At 42.0% G+C, this 15,752-nt stretch overlaps 1 protein-coding gene across 2 annotated transcripts in view; it reads left to right on the forward strand.

The window, feature by feature from the left end:
• Window positions 1-15,752, forward strand: part of LOC126190750 (junctophilin-1) — a 960,015-nt gene that overhangs the window by 728,916 nt on the left and 215,347 nt on the right. The window lies entirely within an intron of this gene.

A 15,752-nucleotide genomic window follows, 5' to 3' on the forward strand; every position in this document is an offset into this window, starting at 1 on the left:
TGAGGTCATCAGTCCCCCAGAACTTCGAACTAGTTAAACCTAACTAACCTAAGGACATCACACACATCCATGCCCGAGGCAGGATTCGAACCTGCAACCGTAGCGGTCTCGCGGTTCCAGACTGCAGCGCCTAGAACCGCACGGCCACTTCGGCCGGCCAATTAACTACGAGCTGTGTCGTCAACTGAGAGTGTAAATACAAAATAACGGTAGTAATTAGGAAATTTTCTAAAGCCATGTCGCACTCTTCAGCCCATAAACACAAAATACATCGCTGAATTTAACTGCTGCTACCACTAGGATAGAAATGGGGTGGAGATACGTACTTCATTTAAAACAAACAAAATTAGTTTTTTCGGCGACCCATGCCATAGAAGCGTGAGTCCTGAGCACTGCCCACCCTGGCCACAGAGACAGCCCAGCCAGGGCGAGAGCCAGTAGCCACCGGTCGCGTCCCTCTCCCGACTCGGCCAGATATGAACTGCCAGCTGCGGGGTCTCCTGTGGTCTCCAATTACAAGCTGAAAAAGTACACTATGTGATCAAAAGTATCCTGACACCCCCAAAAACGTACGTTTCTCATATTAGGTGCAATCTGCTGCCACTTACTGCTAGATACTCCATATCAGCGACCTCAGTAGTCACTAGACAACGCGAGAGAGCAGAATGGGGCGCTTCGGCGCAACTCACGAACTTCGAACGTGGCCAGGTGATTGTGTGTCATTTGTGTCATAAGTCAGTAAGCGAGATTTCCACACCTAAATATCCCTAGGTTCACTGTTTCCTATGTGATAGTGAAATGGAAACGTGAACGGACACGTTCAGCACAAAAGCGTACAGAGCGACCTCTTCCGTTGACTGACAAAAACCGCCGACAGTTAAAGAGGGCCACGATGTGTAATAGGCAAATATCTATCCAGACCATCACACAGGAATTCCAAACTGCATCAAGATCCACTGCAAGTACTATGACAGTTAGCGGGAGGTGAGAAAACCACACATCACGCCCGTAAGTGCCAAACGACGCCTCGCTTGGTGTAAGGAGCGTGCACATTGGAAGACTGAACAGTGGTAGAACGTTGTGTGGAGCGACGAATCACTGTACGCAATGTGGCGATCCGATGGCAGGGCGCCGCGCGGGATTAGCCGAGCGGTCTAGGGCGCTGGAGTCATGGACTGTGTGGCTGGCGGAGGTTCGAGTCCTCTCTCGGGCATGGATGTGTGTGTTTGTCCTTAGCATGATTTAGTTTAAGCACTGTTTAAGCTTAGGGACTGATGACCTTAGCAGCTAAGTCCCATAAGATTTTAAAATAAAAAAATAAACTGATGGCAGGGTGTGGGTATGGCGAATGCCAGGTGAACGTCATCTGCCACCGTGTGTAGTACCAACAGTAAAATTCGGAGGCTGTGGTGCTATGGTGTGGTCTTGTTTTCCATGCAGGCGGCTTGCATCCCTTCTTAATTTGTGTCGCACTGTCGCAGCACATGCCTACATTGATGTTTTAAGCATCTTCGTGCTTCCCACTGTTGAAGAGCAATTCGGGGATGGCGACAGCATCATTCAACACGATCGAGCACCTGTTCATAACGCACGGCCTGTGGCGGAGTGGTTACACGACTATAACATCCCTGTAATGCTCTGGCCTGCACAGAGTCCTGACCTCAATCCTACAGAACACCTTTGGGATGTTTTGGAACGCCGATTTCGTCTCAGCCGTCACCGACCGGCATCGATACCACTCCTCAGTGCAGCACTCCGTGAAGAATGGGGTGCCATTCTCCAAAAAACCTTCCAGCACCTGATTGAACGTATGACTGCGACAGTGGAAGTTGTCATCAGGGCTAAGGCTGGGCCAACACCGTACTGAATTCCACCATTACCGATGGAGAGCGCCACTAACTTCTAACTCATTTTCAACCAGGTGTCCGAATACGTTTGATCACATAGTGCACTTCTATCCTGAGAGGTCAGCCTTCCTGCTAACGCGCCCAAGGCCAGCTGCAGCGGGAGAGCCGCAGTTACAACCTTCTAATTAACATTTACCACCACCAGTCTAACTACTGTCACAGCGAATCTGACACACTTCTTATGATTTGTAGCCTATATTCTGATCAAAAGTATCTGGACTCCAACTAATAATGCTACCATTCTGGAAACATCCCCTAGGCTGTGGCTAAGCCATGTCTCCGCAATATCCTTTCTTTCAGGAGTGCTAGTTCTGCAAGGTTCGCAGGAGAGCTTCTGTAAAGTTTGGAAGGTAGGAGGCGAGGTACTGGCAGAAGTAAAGCTGTGAGGACGGGGCGTGAGTCGTGCTTGGGTAGCTCTGTTGGTAGAGCACTTGTCCACGAAAGGCAAAGGTCGCGAGTTCGAATCTCGGTCCGGCACACAGTTTTAATTTGCCAGGAAGTTTCAATAATGCTACCACTTTTGTAGCAACCGGAATACACGCTCTCCCTGATAAGAATTGTCAGATGCTTTCATCTGGCGTCTCAGCATATATTTGCCATTTGTAGCTGCAGTCAGCACTGCCAAATACCGCTCATTATGACTTTAATGTACTGGAGAGTGTCGATTAGTTTCCTGCTACAAATGATATATTTTACCTGGCCAGTCAGTATTCGTTTGATCGGATGTATTAACAAAAACAACAGCCAGTACTCCAGTACACTAAAGTAATCATATGATACATCTTCTTTCTGCAATCGTAAAGTGTGATTGATGGTGTTGTTACTCTGATACTATGACAGTGCAGAATGTTGAGGTACCAAGTACCCTCTGCCACGTATACTAGGGGTAGAATGCTGGACGATTACCAAATTTTGTTCTAATAAATAAAGAAACTTCATTTCTAAATCAGGGAGACGAAGTCTGCTGTATATCTATCAGACTATAGCTTCAATGATGGGAACATAGAAGAATGCAAATCAGTATTTGTCCACAGCAACTATAATATACTCCAGCCAACTGCTCGTAATTTTACATTGCCTAGCGCTTTGTCGTGAAGGAGAAAAGTGATTTTTTTTTCCCTACCAGAACCAGCACACGTTCCAGGTATCCACTAAAAGCTACTTTGCAACGTCAAAATCCAAAGGAAACGAGTAGATCATCGTAAACAGGACTTCGTTTTTAGCAGAATGGTAAATCAGAAAACAAATATTCTCGTAGTAAAACATCTGTGCTTATACAGAAACAGCACTTCCTTTCTGATTATAAAGACAGTGTACATGCGTGTACTGGTAGTTATTTCAGGCCCACTTTAGGTCGCTTTCTCCTCGGTACTTTACGGCAGCTACTGTTGTTCTTGACAATCAACTTGATCACCATAATGCCGTAACAAAACGGCACTCTAATAGACATAGGCCAATTAAATTCTTCTTGCTAAGGAACATACCGTTTTCAGTGATATTTTCGCCACCAACAGCAGTGACAAGTGCATTCAGTTTCTACATATTCAAAGCGATCGTCAGTTGGCGTCGTCTTCGTCCCTAATAATTGAGGAATTTTTAGCACGTTAGACGACTCGGTATTGCAAAAAATGTTCAAATGTGAGTGAATTCCTAAGTGACCAAACTGCTGAGGTTATCGGTCGCTAGACTTACACACAAGTTAAACTAACTTGTGCTAAGAACAACACACGCACCCATGCGCGACGGAGGACTCTAACCTCCGGTGGGAGGGGCCGCGCAGTCCTTGACATGGCGCCTCGAACCGCGCGGCCACTCTGTGCCGCTCCGTGTTGCAGCCACAGACGATACTAACGTTGAATGTGCTGAAAATCGGACGCCATCAAACGATATATGATAGAAGAGTATACTTCCTCCATTTAATCCTCACCATTCGTGTCTCCTGAGATAATCAACGCACCTCCAGTGCCCTCATAGTTTTGCAGTGCTCCTCGATAGTGATTACTGATGGAGGCTGCTAGCCCACAGAGACATTTGCGATTTCTGCATCACATTCATAATACAATACAGTGACTATCATTCTGCTAAAGCTGTAGAACAGGACGTACTGACGTCTGCTTATTAACGAACTGCAGCCATAGCAATACAGACAATTGTGATACACTATGAATCGATAGGGCCTAGTTTTTAGCCCCAAATCAGTCATTCACAGGATTTTTATCTGTCACTTCCTACAGTTTTATTATAGTTTATTTGTGTGTAGAGTGAGACACTTCAGTTTCAAATCGAAGCTTAATACGACACTACTTTTATGGATAGGGTCCCCATCAGCAAGGCCTGTTTTTCCTACATTTTGTCTTATGCGATCATTACATTTTATGTCGGCCCAGACACCTACTCCTAGCTATTTTACCGAGAGCGATTTATTGCTAATATTGTAATAGGATAGTAGTCATTCTCCTCATCTGTTTACGTGCAGTAGTTACATGTCCCTGATGTCCCTGTATCTAGGTTCCTGTAGCAATCATCCGCCCTCTGTATTTCGTTACAGCCCTCCAGTGTTGCTGTAGTCTTGTTTTAGACAGCCACAGAGCCTATGATCACATATCGTAAAGCTACACGTACAGCAGAAACCACAATGTACATGCACGTTTTCTATGGTGATCCGACACGGAAATCGTTCACTGACTGGCGAAGTGTTCTGATGGTTCTTAATATTAGCGTACCCCGATGTAATCCACGCTTGCACACCCTCAGTGAGATCTCTTGGCTCCAATATTCCTTCATAATCTTATTTGACTTTGAGTACTTTGTCGTCCTTCTATTAAAGAACGCGTATAGAGTACAACACCCAATTATATATAGCATTTGAGTACTTATTTTAAAGCTCACCTGATTACTTCTTGCCTATACTGATCTTTCTAAGTGTATTTATAAATTACTGTAATAAGGCATACGGGTGTATGCAATAAATTATAGTTGCTATGTTACAGATGGTAATGGAGTCACATATTTCTCCATGCAGTAGATCCGAACGACGCAGCATCAGGTTCCCACTTGCTTCATGGAGTGACCATATTGCCTCTGGATTGCTATTAAGAGCATCGGAAAGCACACTTGTTGATGGATGATATGGTGCTTTGTAATACAAGCCACTTTTTTCCGAAGGAAGTGTAGAGATAATAGCTACCATATAGTAAGCGGTGACCTGTCTATGTGGGTATTACTCACCTTATAGCAGATCGTTGATGTTCGTGTCTCACTTTAAATGCACCTCAATTTTTACACAAATGTTGTGCAGCATTACACAGAGAAGTCTCAGAACTGACTGTTGTCAATATGTATAACTGTAATGTGCAACTTTTAAATGCTGAGAGTATTACTGGATTACCTTACAGTGTTTGGAGAGCTGCCCATGAACATCAGGAATATACCACAGTTAGCATATATGAGCTACCTTCTTTCCCACAACAGACTCTACATTCAGGAAACTGAAAGTAGTAAGCCTCCACACTACCTCTCCACCATCCAACTGGCCTGCCCTGGACAACAGGTTTCATCTTGATAGCCCTCTCCATCTCCACAGCCAGACAGATGTCGACTATTGTGTATTGGTAGGCGGCAGCTGGTGGGGGTATGTGAATCCACCAGTCCACCCATCTAGTTACCTGTCGAAGTGGTGTTGCTGTTCGCCACTGCAAATCATTTGATCACAAATGGTTCAGAGCATTTTAATCTCAGTATAGCACTTGACATTGAGTTCGAAGTTATAGTAGATGCTTCAAAATGGTTCAAATGGCTCTGAGCACTATGGGACTCAACATCTTAGGTCATAAGTCCCCTAGAACTTAGAACTACTTAAACCTAACTAACCTAAGGACATCACACACACCCATGCCCAAGGCAGGATTCGAACCTGCGACCGTAGCAGTCCCGCGGTATAGTAGATGCGTAAAATGTACAACAAGGTAGGAAGGTGAGACTCACTCAGATAGTGTGGAGCAACTGTGCAATAATCTGACTTACATCGAGAGTCAGTCGACAAACAAATACAATACGTTCCATCACCCCATCCTTGTCTTTGGCAGCAGCAGCAGTGTCAGCGCGTTAATAGTCAACTTGTTTGGAGCTCTGCTCTAGAGTCATTGCAGAGTATACTCCTAAAGCGTCAAACTGTTGCAAACATACCTGACTTGCAGGACGCAGTGTGCATTGCAGTGGACAGACTAAGTCAATGGCGAATCCATGTTAAAACACTTTTTCCAATATTTTAAAGTGTGTTTTGGAATGTAAAGTTCATGATGTGTAATAGTGTATTTTCTCTACGGCAGCTACCTGTTGCTGAATCTCTATGCATGTCTCTCATGCCCAAGGTATCATGTAAACTATCGTGTACTGTTATATGCCAAAGTAGTAGTACTGCATTTTATTACCAAAACGCTTAGAATAATAAGTGAGTAATCTGCTAGATAGACTGCGTACATTTTTACCACTGCACGCACCTACTTCCCCAGTAGTGATACAGGTGTGTTTTATACTCTAAATCCTTAATAGGGACTGATTTGTGCCTGTTTGACACATTATCTCATTTTCCTAAAACCTGTGAAATAACTTTTTTGTGGCAAACGCTCCTAATTCAGTAATATCTATGTTTGACTGTATTGTGGCAAATAATATTATAATTGGTATTGTGGATGGTTTGTGTGGTAACAGAATCAGATATTTTTCTGTGCAATACACGCTGATATAGAATCAGGTGTAGCATAGTGGAGCGTGCAGTACAAGGTGCTTCCAGTGTCCTATTTTCAAATCGTGAAGAACTTGAATTAACAGATAATACAGGCCTGAATGTGTTACAACCCTATGTGTGGAATAAAATGGCGTCTTTTTAACGCTGCAGAAGTCCGTCCGCATCGACTTACAGTGGTATTGGTTGCCAGTTCTACGTATATTTTGGCATTAAAATCATGATTGCTTAATTTCACCTGTTTCTTGTTTTGTTTTTAAGATAGTGTTATTATAGATTACGATGTAATCATATTAAGAATTGAACTATCTAGATATTATCTGTCTTTGCATATAATGTCGATATGTAGTGTCTCACTTTAACAAAAAAACAACCACATCCTTCGAACAGCGTTTTTGCTAACTACCCCATAGGGCCCATAATGTAATGTGAATATACGAGAATATCCTCTGTGTTGGAAGTATCACGGTAAACAAATGTGCACGTGGTAGACATCCCCAAAACCATCATTATTTCTGCAAGTACTTCAGCATATGACCACTCTCCTTTAGTAATCACAGATATTCTGTATTCGCATATTGTATTCATATTTTTCACATTTTTCTATATTTTTCCATATTTTTTCGTATTCTTTGTGTAAATGTACAAGAATATGTACGTTTTTGTTTCTTACACTACTGAGATTCTTTGGCATCCAACAGTGATTTGGAATCCCCCATCAAGCCAGAGAGAATATACAAAGTGACTACAAGATCGCTTGTTCCTCTTCTTCTTCCAAATGTCAACCCAGAAAAAACTTTCCACCAACACACAATGGTAACTGACAAATCCAGACCTTACACGCACTAAAACATACACACGTGGATTGTACTGGAGGTGGAGTGATGGCATTACCTACCTTAAGTGCAGTCTTTTGTTCACTGATTCTTACACAAATCTACCTCCATGACCACCTAACAATGAAGAAATCCATTTGTTGTTTCTCAGATGCTGATAACACAGAATACTGTCCAGCTACAATTATCAAAGCTTTGTATATATTCCATAGATAAAAGACGTATATAACAGATGGAAATACCAGCAATAGTATTCAGTATACTGATCAATTGCAGGCATCAAAGTGTTTACATGATACTTAGGACATGGCAGACATGCATAGAGAATTAGTAGTAGGTAGTCATCTGATAAAAAATACACTGATCACATTTACCTAACAGAAAAGCATGCCATTAAGCTGTCTTAACTAACATCTGTGCCCACAGGAACATAATAACGTTTATGATGGAATTAAACACATATTGCAACTTGCAAAGATATAAATTTATTGCAATCTTTTGGTTTTATGTCACATGTGTATGTATATACTCTCCTCAGATATAACAAGACAACTGACCATATATTGTAACATTAAAACATTCTCATTCTTCTTTGTTCCACATCAGCCCCAATCACTACGCAACAATCTTTTATAAATAACTGTGTTCATTACACTTTGAATTATGTGTGTATTGTATTCAAACATATTGGGGTAGATTTCCACTGCACACTGGGGTAGATTTCCACTACACACGCTGATACATCACTTCGTAACTTCGTGAGAAACCATTTTAAAAAGGACTTACCATTGACTTAGCCTGTCCATTGCAATGCGTATTGCGTCCTGCAAATCAAATGTGTTTGAAACACTTTGACGCTTCATAAATACCTTCTGAAATGACTCCTTAGCTGTTAATTTTAGCGTAGCACCATCAAGAACGTTGACTATTGAAGCACTAACAGCGCAGCTGCTGTTGCTACTTCTGCCAGTGACAGGAATGTTGAAATGGATCATACCGTATTTGGTTGTTGACTTTCACTTAATGTATGTCAGATTAATGCACAGTTGCTCCACTCTATTTCAAAGATAAAAGATATCTTCCTACCTCACTGTACTTGTCAGCTTCTACTGTAACTCAATGTCAGGTGCTTTCCTGAGATGATTCATATTGACGAATAGCAGCATAATGGTTCAAATGGCTCTGAGCACTATGGGACTTAACTTCTGAGGTCATCAGTCCCCTAGAACTTAGAACTACTTAAACCTAACTAAATCACACACATTCATGCCCGAGGCAGGATTCGAACCTGAGACCGTAGCGGTCGCGCGGTTCCAGACTGTAGCGCCTAGAACCGCTCGGCCACTCCGGCCGGCGAATAGTAGCATAGCTCTGACAGGTAACTAAATGGATGGATTGGCGCACGGCTCGGTTTATAAACTCTACCATTCACAATAGTCAAGCCTATTGTGCCTATTGTGTAGGTCATATATGCTCGTTGTAGTATATTTACGATGTTCTTGGGCACAGTCCATACACTGTATGGAAATCGAGTAATAGCGTCAGCGTTTGAGAATTGCGCATTACAGTTACACAAATGGTTATTGATAATAGCCCGTTTTGAGACATTTCTACATAAAAAGGCAAGTAATACCCATGAAGATAAGTCAACGCTCAATATATTGTCGCTATTATCCTTACACTTCCTCCGGGAAAACTGGATTGTACTACACAGCACATCATCCATCAGGCAATCATATTACATAGTGTATGGGTCAAATAAGCTATGTAAGCACATGCTGTCAAGTCAGATTAAGCAGGAGAATTGGACGCAGGTGATTTCATATAGGAGGGTGTAAGCATGGATTAGATACTGGGGAAGCTTCTCTCAGGAGCCTTATGAACATTTCGCCAGTCTGTCAATGATTCCTGTGTCGGATCCCCATAGAAAACTTGCTTGTAGATAGGGGTTTTTGCAGTATGTATGCTTTCCTGCACAATCTCATAAATTGTGTGGCAGTCTATAACAAGACCACAGCAACACTGGAAGGCTGTAATGAAGCGCAGAATATGGATGATTGCTACAGGAACCTGTATGCAGGTAAATGTAACTACTGCACATAAATAGCCGAAGAGACCGACGACTGTTCTACTACACCATTGGCGAAAAATCACTGGTGTCGGTAAAGTACTTAGGAACAGATGTAAGACAAAAAGTAGAAAAAGAAGATGCCATGTTGATGGGAGCCTTATACACAAAGAAGTGTCTAGTATTAAGCTTCGATTTATAACTAAAGTGTCGTACTCTACACACAAATAAATTATAATAAAATTGTAGGAAGTGACAGATACAAATCCTGCGACTGACTGAAGTGAGACTGAAAACTACGCCCTATCGATTCATAGTCTATCACAGTTGTCTGCACTGCTGTAGCTTGGGTTTGTTAATAAGCACACATCAGTCTGATCTGTATACTGACACCCAAGAATTAATGTAGTGCTGTTCTACAGTGACTGTATTGTAATGTGGATATGGTGCAGAAGTCGCAAATATCACTTTGCTGTACAGGAGTGCTGGCTGTTGTTTTTGTTAATACATCCGATCAGACGAATACTGAATGACCAGCTAAATAAATTATTTGTATCAGGAAATAAATGGAAATTTTCCATTGCGTTAAAGTCATGATGAGCAGTATTTGTCTGTGCTGACTGCAGCTACAAATTGCAAATATATGCTGAAACGCCAGATGAAAGCACCTGACAATTCTTATTAGGGCGAAAGTGTATCTCCGGTCGCTACAATAGTGGTAGCATCATTAGTTGTAGTCCAGATACTTTTGATCAGAATGTAGACTACACGTCATTAGAAGTGTGTCAAATTCGCTCGCATAATGAAGTAGTTAGACTGGTGGTGGTCAGTGTTAATCGGTAGGTCAATCGGAAGGTTGCAACTGCCGCTCTCCCGCCTCAACTGGATTTTTCTTGTTGGGCGGGTTAGCTGAAGGCTGACCTCTCGTGGTAGAGGTACGTTTTCGGCTTATTAGTTGGACATCACAGGAGGCCGCGGCAGCCGGTACGGGCCGAGTCGGGAGCTGGACGCGACCGGTGGCTACTGGCTCTCGCACTGGCTGGGCTGTCTCTGTGGCCAGGGTGGGCAGTGCTCGGGTCTCACGCTTCTATGGCGTGGGTCGCCGAAGAAACTAATGTTGTTTGCTTTAAATGAAGTACGTATCTCCCCCATTCCTATCCTAGTGATAGCGGCAGTTAAATTCACCGATGTATTTCGTGTCTGTGGGCTGAAGAGTGTGACACGGCTGTAGAAAATTTCCTAATTCCCACCGTTATTTTATGTTTACACCGTAATGTGGTGGTATAACACTCCTCTTTGTTGACGACAAAGCTCGTAAATCATTATTTATTACACACCTGAGCACCAGGTTAGTACACATCAAATCAGTGTTAAATATTAATTACCAAGACCATAGTAGGCCGTTGTTGTTGTTGTGGTTTTCAGTCCTGAGACTGGTTTGATGCAGCACTACACGCTACTCTATCCTGTGCAAGCTTCTTCATCTCCCTGTACCTACTGCAACCTGCATCATTATGAATCTGCTTAGCGTATTCATCTCTTCGTCTCCCTCTACGATTTTTACCCTCCACGCTGCCCTCCAATGTTAAATTTATGATCCATTGATGCCTCCCAAGACATGTCCTACCAACCGATCCCTTCTTCTGGTCAAGTTGTGCCACAAACTTCTCTTCACCCCAATCCTATTCAATACCTCCTCATTAGTTACGTGATCTACCCACCTAATCTTCAGCATTCTTCTGTAGCACCACATTGCGAAAGCTTCTATTCGCTTCTTGTCCAAACTATTTATCGTCCATGTTTCACTTCCATACATGGCTACGCTCCACACAAATACTTTCAGAAACGACTTCCTGACACTTAAATCTATACTCGATGTTAACAAATTTCTCTTCTTCAGAAACGCTTTCCTTGCCATTGCCAGTCTACATTTTATATCCTCTCTACTTCGACCATCATCAGTTATTTTGCTCCCCAAATAGCAAAACTCCTTTACTAACTTTAAGTGTCTCATTTCCTAATCTAATACCCTGAGCATCTCCCGACTTAGTTCGACTACATTCAATTCTCCTCGTTTTGCTTTTGTTGATGTTCACCTTATATCCTTTCAAGACACTGTCCATTCCGTTCAACTGCTCTTCCAAGTCCTTTGCTGTCTCTGACAGAATTACAATGTCATCGGCGAACCTCAAAGTTTTTATTGCTTCTCCCTGGATTTTAATACCTGCTCCAAATTTTTCTTTTGTTTCCTTTACTGCTTGCTCAATATACAGATTGAATAACATTGGGGAGAGGCTACAACCCTGTCTCACTCCCTTCCCAACCACTGCTTCCCTTTCATGCCCCTCGACTCTTATAACTGCCATCTGGTTTCTGTACAAATTGCAAATAGTCCTTCGCTCCCTGTATTTTACCCCTGCCACCTCTAGAATTTGAAAGAGAGTATTCCAGTATGCTGACGGGAATGTGACGAGAGAAACGACGAGTGACACGTACTGGAAATGGTCGAGAGGTGGGATGTAGGTGCTAGGGCCGCAGTTATAGAGGAAAAGGGTAGGCTGCAGCCTTTATTTGGAACAGAAAAAGTAGGGTAGGCCACAGTTGGGCTTTCTCTAAGTCTACAAATGCTAGAAACGTAGGTTTGCCTTTCCTTATTCTTTCTTCTAAGATAAGTCGTAAGGTCAGTATTGCTTACGTGTTCCAACATTTCTACGAAATCCAAACTGATCTTCCCCGAGGTCGGCTTTTACCAGTTTTTCCATTCGTCTGTAAAGAATTCGCGTTAGTATTTTGCAGCTGTGACTTATTAAACTGATAGTTCAGTAATTTTCACATCCGTCAACACCTGCTTTCTTTGGGATTGGAATTATTATATTCTCCTTGAAGTGTAAGGGTATTTCGCCTGTCTCGTACATCTTGCTCACCAGATGGCAGAGTTTTGTCAGGACTGGCTCTCCCAAGGCCGTCAGTAGTTCTAATGGAATGTTGTCTACTCCCGGGGCCTTGTTTCGACTCAGGTCTTTCAGTGCTCTGTCAAACTCTTCACGCAGTATCGCATCTCCCATTTCATCTTCATCCACATCCTCTTCCATTTCCATTATATTGTCTTCAAGTACATCGCCCTTGTATAGACCCTCTATATACTCCTTCCACCTTTCTGCTTTCCCCTCTTTGCTTAGAACTGGGTTTCCATCTGAGCTCTTGATATTCATACAAGTGGCTCTCTTTTCTCCAAAGGTCTCTTTAATTCTCCTGTAGGCTGTATGTATCTTACCCCTCGTGAGATAAGCCTCTACATCCTTACATTTGTCCTCTAGCCATGCCTGCTTAGCCATTTTGCACTTCCTGTCGATCTCATTCTTGAGACGTTTGTATTCCTTTTTTCCTGCTTCATTTACTGCATTTTTATATTTTCTCCTTTCATCAATTAAATTCAATATTTCTTCTGTTACCCAAGGATTTCTACTAGCCCTTGTCGTTTTACCTACTTGATCCTCTGCTGCCTTCACCACTTCATCCCTCAAAGCTACCCATTCGTCTTCTACTGTATTTCTTTCCCCCATTCCTGTCAATTGTTCCCTTTTCCTCTCCCTGAAACTCTGTACAACCTCTGGTTCTTTCAGTTTATCCAGGTCCCATCTCCTTAAATTCCCACCTTTTTGCAGTTTCTTCAGTTTTAATCTACAGTTCATAACCAATAGATTGTGGTCAGAGTCCACATCTGGCCCTGGAAATGTCTTACAATTTAAAACCTGGTTCCTAAATCTCTGTCTTACCATTATATAATCTATCTGATACCTTTTACTATCTTCAGGGTTCTTCCATGTATACAACCTTCTATCATGATTCTTAAACCAAGTGTTAGCTATGATTAAGTTGTGCTCTGTGCAAAATTCTACCAGGTGGCTTCCTCCTTCATTTCTTAGCCCCAATCCATATTCACCTACTATGTTTCCTTCTCTCCCTTTTCCTACTGTCGAATTTCAGTCACCCATGACTATTAAATTTTCGTCTCCCTTCACTACCTGAATAATTTCTTTTATCTCATCATACATTTCTTCAATTTCTTCGTCATCTGCAGAGCTAGTTGGCATATAAACTTGTACTACTGTAGCAGGCATGGGCTTCGTGTCTATCTTCGTCACTATAATACGTTCACTATGCTGTTTGTAGTAGATTACCCGCGCTCCTATTTTCTTATTCATTATTAAACCTACTCCTGCATTACCCCTATTTGATTTTGTATTTATAACCCTGTATTCACCTGACCAGAAGTCTAGTTCCTCCTGACACCGAACTTCACTAATTCCCACTATATCTAACTTTAACCTATCCATTACCCTTTTTAAATTTTCTAACCTACCTGCCCGATTAAGGGGTCTGACATTCCACGCTCCGATCCGTAGAACGCCAGTTTTCTTTCTCCTGATAACGACGTCCTCTTGAGTAGTCCCCGCCCGGAGATCCGAATGGGGGACTATTTCACCTCCGGAATATTTTACCCAAGAGGACGCCATCGTCATTTAACCATACAGTAAAGCTGCATGCCCTCGGGAAAAATTACGGCCGTAGTTTCCCCTTGCTTTCAGCCGTTCGCAGTACCACAAGAGCAAGGCTGTTTTGGTTAATGTTACAAGGCCAGATCAGTCAATCATCCAGACTGTTGCCCCTGCAACTACTGAAAAGGCTGCTGCCCCTCTTCAGGAACCACATGTTTGTCTGGCCTCTCAACAGATACGCCTTCGTTGTGGTTGTACCTACGGTACAGCTATCTGTATCGCCGTGTGTTGCTTAAATGTAGTATATTAGTGTAAATTGTTTAAATAAGGCATTGTGATATTTATGAAATATTGAAAGTCTGCTATTTACGATCTTGAAAAGTGAGTATTTTGGAAAAAAGATTGTAACTAACAGCCCCTTTACAACAATGGAAGAAAGTGGTCGTACATGGAAGAAAGTGGTCGCACATACCATAAATGTTATTGTTCACAATACTCTGTTGTAAATTTAAAGTACAGGAATTGAAATTGCGTTAAAGGTTAATGCACATGACAAAACACGAGTGCACTACGTCTGATGGTTAGTGATGAACCTTCCATTGTGGCGTACTGAAGACTAATGAATAGTCTGTGTGATGGTTAGTGAGATCAGAGAAGTGTTTTTTTTTTAGTTTTGTCGTAAATCATTATAATTGGGTTATAAATAACCATATATGTTATTAATTAGTTTAACTGTACAATAAAATATGCAGATTATTAATAAAAGTGATAAGGCTAAGTGGATGAATTTTATAGGACAATGGACCCATTGTCCCAGGAAGGACTTTGAGCTGTGAACCTGAAAATAAGGACAACCGTCTGAGGCCATTGACTCCACAGTTAAGGAGATGATGTTCATCTTAGGCGATCTTGATTGCTCCCACACTGGTATATGTCTCTAACTGTTATGGACATTTTTCTTTGCAGTTTCAACTTTTTATCATTCTTAAATTCTTATTTGAGAGTATGTGTGCTGAGTGTTAACAATGAATATCATTGAAAACCACTGTTATATAAAATGACCTTTTTTTAGTATATCTCGTGCTACCTTTTACATGCTTTATGTCACGTTTTCTGTGACATAAAGGTATTTGTGGTCTTTCTGGGATTGTTGCAACCATTTCGGTTTGATTTTCTTTTGCCTTATGTTACCCAGTCTGTAATCCAAGTTCTGAACGTTTAATTGTAAATCTGCAGCCTTCCCCTTATAGCCAATGTTGTTATTTTAAAGTCAACATTACATTGTAGTCACGGCTATAAACTCACTTGTAATATCAAACCTTTTTATGTTTCTTCCATTTTTCACAAATGTTGCACCTGATGTCACTTTCTGCTCTTCACTTTTCAACTAGGTCACCTTGAATGAATATTTAAATCTCCCCATGAGATCTTCTTGTATAATCAGACACAAGTAGTTACCCTTGCACCTCCCAGTTGGGACTATGTCATAAAGGAATTAGACCGCCAGAGAACATTACAAATAGAGAGAGGGCTTATCCTTTAAATAACATTTGGAGTCCTTTTTTTACCTACCACTAAAAAAGAACGGTCTTTCATTAGGCCGCCAGACTGTACTTTCAGAGGTCTTCGATAGCGATTCATCATATACGGCAGCTTTCACTATTGGTGCGCTGTACCTTCAGGACGGACGATTTATGG

Source organism: Schistocerca cancellata, chromosome 6 (assembly GCF_023864275.1).
Source record: "Schistocerca cancellata isolate TAMUIC-IGC-003103 chromosome 6, iqSchCanc2.1, whole genome shotgun sequence".
Classification (NCBI taxonomy): Eukaryota; Metazoa; Arthropoda; class Insecta; order Orthoptera; family Acrididae; genus Schistocerca; species Schistocerca cancellata.